Source organism: Neophocaena asiaeorientalis, unplaced genomic scaffold, assembly GCF_003031525.2.
Source record: "Neophocaena asiaeorientalis asiaeorientalis breed wild unplaced genomic scaffold, Neophocaena_asiaeorientalis_V1.1 scaffold55, whole genome shotgun sequence".
Classification (NCBI taxonomy): Eukaryota; Metazoa; Chordata; class Mammalia; order Artiodactyla; family Phocoenidae; genus Neophocaena; species Neophocaena asiaeorientalis.
The window spans coordinates 3,830,772-3,837,599 of NW_020175684.1; positions in this window are offsets into that span (position 1 = coordinate 3,830,772).

Genomic DNA, 6,828 nt, shown 5'->3' on the forward strand with positions numbered 1-6,828 from the left:
CGGCACGTGAGATCCTCCCAGACCGGGGCACGAACCCGTGTCCCCTGCATCGGCAGGCGGACTCTCAACCACTGCGCCACCAGGGAAGCTCCTTGATCTTTTTTTATTCCTGTTATAAATGTGAATTGCTATTGCAGGTTTTCTGCCATTATCCCATTACTGTACTTAAGTTTTGTCAGTTGTGGTTGTATTTACTATTTATTCCATTTGATTCACAGGAAATAACATTAGGATGGGGTTATGACTGAATTGGGAAATTAATGAACACAGCTTGGAAATCCTGGATTCTAAAACTGGAAAGTGCCTTTAAATAAGTTTCTTTTTTTTCCTCACCTCTCGATTTAGTAACAGGTTATGTTTCTGATCATAGTCTGATCAGATCAAGTCTGATCAGACTTTTTGTGAGGTGGTTATAAGGATGATTACGGTGGTTATGTAAGATGGTTAGATCACATTTAGCAAACATCTTTATAACTGATGAGTGTCAAGTAAATAGAAACATGAATAATAATTAGAGAATGACACATTTTGGATTGGAGCTCATTTCATCCATAGATCCTTATCATGGAAATGTTTTGATTCATAGCCCATTTTATCTAGGCAGGCTTGGTTTATTCCATGTACTTATAGACCCAGAAGAAATAATGAAGAGAAAGAAATCCAGAAGCTTCTTTGGGACCCATAATATAGATTTTGTGACGTGGTTCATACCAAAATTAGCTGGATTATTCAGATTAGCTTTCCAGATTTGAACTAAAAATATGATTTTCTGGTTGCACAAAAAAGCAATTGGAACTGGAGCAAGACATATTGAGTTTTATGCATATTAAATTTATGGGGGCTTTACCAAGAAGAGAAAGAGAAATTGTGAGCAAATTGAAAGACAGTAAGAGAGTTTTAGAATGTGAATGCGTCATACAGAGCAGGAAGAATAAATAGAAACAATTCATATTCTTTTTTTTTTTTTTTTTGCATTACGCGGGCCTCTCACTGTTGTGGCCTCTCCCAATGCGGAGCACAGGCTCCGGACGCACAGGGTCAGCGGCCATGGCTCACAGGCCTAGCCGCTCCGCGGCATGTGGGATCTTCCCGTACCGGGGCACGAACCCGTGTGCCCTGCATCGGCAGGCAGACTCTCAACCACTGCACCACCAGGGAAGCCCCAAAACAATTCATATTCTTAAGTTTACCACAGTACCTTGAAGCCAGAACTTGCTATAGAGCTAACCTCCATGAAGGCTGGCTCTTTGTGAATCATGGATTTAAATCCCCATGAAAACTACCTCTTCCTTACTGCACCATCTGTATTCTTGTAATACTCATTTCTGTCACCATTAACCACAATTTCTTGCAATCAAAAAAGCTAAAGAGAAACAAGAGTATCCTATGGCGAATCGGTTCACAAAGGAGACTGTGATCTATAAATGAGGGGTGGGTGAATCTCATTATGATAATGCTCTCAAAATGAATCTTCAAAGGTGAATAAGTGTCCAATGATGGATGAGAATATTAAAGGAAAAAAAATAGTATAGAAAAGAATATGAAACATTCAGATTTAAAGGTCTACAACTAGTTTAGAATAGCTGAAGCAGGAGTCCTAGAAAGGACATAGTAAAAGATAGGTCAGAGGTAAGATCGGAAATCTTAAGATGGAGGTACATATATATCCCACTATGAAGTTTAGATTTGATATTGAAGGTGATAAAAAAGTTATGAAAGACTTAATGCAGGACATGGCATGCCTGCACTTGCATTTTAGAATGTTTTAGAAATATAATTTCAAGGAGAGGAAGATTAAACGCTGGAAGTTCAATGTATATATAGCTAGCAATATTAACTTGGATAATGCCTGACTCTGGTAGGGAAAACAGACACAAAAAATATTAAGACCTTATAATCAACTGAATATAATTACTGATCCAATATGAAGTATGTAGGTAATAGAGTCTACAAAGACTCCAAATGAATTACTTTCCTGGTAATGGACAAAAAGTTTCAGATTGGGAGCCAATAATAGATTCAGTTTTGCCAGATTACATTTTGTTACATTCAGCCTCTTATCTAGTTTCTTATCTTGGGCACATCCTTGATTTTTCTTTCTCTATTACAACAACTCTACAGAGTAGCAGATAAAATGATCCCAAATCTAATCATTTCTTGTCACCTTTATCGATACATCTTAGTGATTAAAAATATCACCTTGCAAATCAGTACCTTGATGCATGTGTTAATGTTCTATCCTTTGCCATCAAGTCAATATTGTTGGAGCTTATTGCTGAGTGAGAAGACAGATGGAAGATGTCAGGCAGACAATCAGAATTCAGAATGACATGGCTATGCAGGCTAGGTAAGTCATTTGGAATGGAATTTATTTTTCATTTGAAAAGAAGTTCTTTAACTAGACAAGTGGAGTATGTGATGAAATTTTTAAACAAACACTGATGTTTGGAGAATTGAATATAGGATGGCAAGGATAGAAATAGGAAATTATTCCTCTAATGTAAACAAAGATGGCTGAATTTCTTTTCCTTTACTGAATCAAACTTGTTTCTAGTCTCAAGGCATTATGCTTGCTCTTTCTTTGCCTGGAAGGTCTTAGCCCCAGATTTTCATGTGGCTTATCGATAAGATTTCGGGACTGCCGCCCCTCTGAGCCCTTGCTTCAACATCCTACCCAAGTAGCTTTTCCTCTTGTTCACTGACTAATAATTCTGCTGTGGTTTTTCAAAACACATAGTAATCTCTGAAATTATATTATTTATATACTTCTTTATATTCTGTATTCTGCCATTAGAGTATCAGACCCATGAAGACAGGAAATGTATTTCTCTTGTTGACACTGTGTTTTCCATATCCATCATAGTACTTAGAGTGATATGTGTATACAATATATGTTTGTGACTAGATTGGGAAGTGAAAGAAAAATAAGATATACTTTAAAATTTGTGAGATATTTGCTTAGAGATGACAAGTGAAAGAGACTGTCCAAGAATAAGGAATTGCTTTAACTTTGAAGATAAGGGGGAGAATTTTGACCTGCACTGGTAATTTGTGGGTTGACAGTAAATAAAAGTATTATTTTTGAAGATTGTAGAAAGTAAATTTAAAATTAATAAAAAAGGAAAGTGTTTTCTTCTTTAAATAAGTTTCTATTGAGTACCAGGCATTTACTAGCTACTAATATGCTTAAACTCATATATGCCTCCGAGAGCCATGATATGTTTTCTTTATTAATTCAGAATTATTTCAATAAAATACATATATATTTTTTCCTGTCTCTCTCTACATATATATATATATATATATATATATATATATTTAAGCATGAAGAGTTAAATCTATTAAAATCAATGTACTTACAGAATAGTGAAAAAACTACATGTAAAGCACATAGCATTCATTAAATTCAATATTGACAAATATTTATATCTCTTTGGGCATAACAAATACAGAAGCTATTTATATTTGGGAAAAAATGTTTTTTTATATATTGGTCACTAAACTGTGAAGCAACATGTCTTTGTCTTTTATATTTACCTGCCTTGGATAAGCCCAGATTTGACTAACAATAAAATTGTCCACTGTTAAAATGCCTGCAGAAATATTGTTCATGTTAAATTATAACAAGATACTCATGCTTACAGTGCCAGGCTATCAATAAAACAACTCAAAGTTTATAGCACAGTGGTACATTGTACCCAGTGTTGTTATTGTGACATATTATGATGCCTTGTGCTATATTATACTGTAATTCAGACACCAACTTATGTGACTACTATTCTTTATCCAGAAAAAGATAGTATTCTCATTTCCTGCCAAAAGATGTAATATGCATATTTCAGACTACAAAATATATCTATTTCCATAGTAGTAGTTTCAATTATTTATTGGGATTCTTCATAATATACTAGTAAACATATTTTAAATTAACTTGTGAAAATAAGCAAATACATAAATAAAATAAGCAAAGAGCTTCAAGCTAATGAGATCCTGGAACATGTGAATATATTATTTTAATAAAGCACTGACTGTACAATAATGTCCTAGTTCTCTTTCATCTGTGTTCCTCAGGCTAGTGGGGGAAGGGATTTACAATAGTACAGGTGTGGAAAACCATTTTGCTTTCTCTTTTCCAAACTTTTAAAAAACTTATCCCTTAGAGGTAAATTATTAGGCAAAGTAAATGGGATAATAAGGAGTTGTGGGAACTAAAAATAATTTTTTAGAAGGAACCTATATTATCATTCCTGTATGCTAGGGCTGAAGATGGACACACAGCACCACCACCTCTGACCACACACACAAACACAAACACACAAAAACAAACACACTTTATATATTTAAAATATTACAATATTGTAGAAAATAAAATCTATACTTAGGAAAATATAGAGTTCAAATATTGTCCTCCTATAAATAGGTATATCCCCAACAACTCTTTTTTAAAATAAATTCTCTAGAAGGTTATAGAAGTGGGGTGAGAAGGTAAAATGAGAGGATGAAACACTGAACTATCAACCTATGATTAAATGATAGCAGGTTTGACCTTATTTATTTTACCTTTTGGTCATCAAGGATTCCCTGTGAACCAGGAGTTTCACAGCTAAATAAGCCTGATAAACTCTGAAGTAGGTTATTTGTGCAATTCAGCAGTAACATTGTAAAAACTCAGGGGAAAAGAAAATGTAGGATATATACAAATGATAAAATGAATCTAAACACCAGTGCTTTGCCTTCATTTAGTATAAATGAATAACCTTGAGTAAAGATGCTAATATATATTTCAAATGATACACTAAGTTTTCATGAGGAAGTACAGTTTTCAAGAGAGTTCCAGGAAATTTAAATCCAGTATATCTAATTCATTAATACATTTTGTTTTTTAAAAATCTTCAATCTCTGTATTAATACCTTCATTTTAAGAGTAAGAATAATTTTAAGAATAATTTGTTGACTCATAAAACTAAAAAAAACATACTCGATGTTACACATTTAATTAATTGTCAGAAAGAGGCTTTCACAGCAGTTTAAAAAACACTACATAGCCTATTCTCTTAAACTACACTGCACTGCTATGAAATTTCATAAAAATCTCAAAAACTTGTGTTAAAACATTTTGGAGTATTGCATTCAGTTATATGAATACTTGTATGATTTTTCAAACTTAGAGAGATCGAAGAAATTGCATAAGTGAAATATCTACAGAGGTAGAGAATAAATAATAGAAAATGCTTCATGAATTGAATATTTTACTAGAGTTTTTACCATATCTTCTATTTGTGATTATCCAACATAAAAATGCATGGAAAAGACTTGGAGAGTTTTCATAAGAGAACAGATACAAGAATGATGGAAAATATGATATGTAAAGAAAGAGTAGAAGAATTGGGAATATCTTGCCTGAAAGGCCTAGACAGATTTAATAACTATACTCAAACATATAAAAGGTTATGCTTATTAGCATGGTTTCCAAGCATCTTTACAGTGGAAGCAACAGAAAATAACAGCTTAAAGAACTTACAGAACAGGATGCAGCATCCCCTGCCTCTCTCTATAACTATAACTCAATCATTAGAGTTGAAATTTTTTACAGTTTCTAGAAATCTTCAGAGAATAGTAAAAATACTAAAAGTAATATATGGGAAAGAATAAAGGGCTATAGATGAGGAAACATTGTTCTGGTTTTAATTTTATAACTAATTACCTCTGTGACTTTGTTTAAGACATTTCATTGGTCTGAATTTCATATGCCTTGTTTGAAAAAAGATACAGCTGGACTCTAATGCTTTTCAGTTATGCTTGGGTTTCTAGATTTATTGAAGGCCTTGGTAAAGGATCATTTGATACCTCTGCCAAAATCTTAAAAGAGAAATGTGCCTTGATTAAAAAAAAAAAAAAAAAAACGTATCAAATGAAGAAAGCCTTACTTTTCTGGTAATTAGAGCTCAACAGCTGAGACTCTTTTAAAGTACAGAAGGGTCTACTTCCAAAATATTCCAAAGTATCTAGAAATAACTTGAGATAATTTCATTCCTCAGTTCCCCATTGTAATAACAGCCTCCAGACCAAAATACCCTTCCCATTTCCCTTAGCTTGACTAAACCTTAGAAGGCTTCCTCCTGACTTTAGGCCCTTGACCTCCTTTTGCTTAGAACATTTACTTTAGAAAATCTGTAATTGAAAATTCTTTCTCTGTCCTTTTGAAATGTAAATCTTTTAAAAATCATCTTTCTAGTTTTGCAACCAAGGACTGCCTTTCTTAAGGACCTGAGAGGCATCTTTTTGAAATGTAATCATCAAGGAAGAAAGAGCTACTGCCTTCCAGTCTAATTCCAAGTTGTAAAATTCCTTCCTGCCTTGAAGATAGGAGAAAGTTGACCTTTCCATAGGTAGCATCAATTAAAAAACAGAACAGTCTACTATCCTTCAGTCCACATCTTAAAAACTCACCAATCTTTTTTTAGTTTTTTCGAACGGAGGTAAGTTCAGACTGCTTTGTTTTCTCTTCCCTATTGCAATAGTATTTAATAGTCTTCATTATCCGTTTAACTTTTATAGTTTCAATTTTTGCTTGACACTGCCTGGGAACTTACCTAGTTTTTGCCTCAAATCTTGGTTCTACCCTTAGTTATTTGCTCTCAGGCTTTTGCTAGTTTTAATTATTCATATAATCTTATTCTTTATTTTTGATCAATTCTAATAAAGCTGATTATATCCACTAACCTTGCTGAAACTACCTTCATGGTGCAACAAGGCTATCTTGTATGACCAAGCTGGCATTTTTGCAAACAGTCTTGTATTGTCTAAATTCCTATCTATCTCATGCCA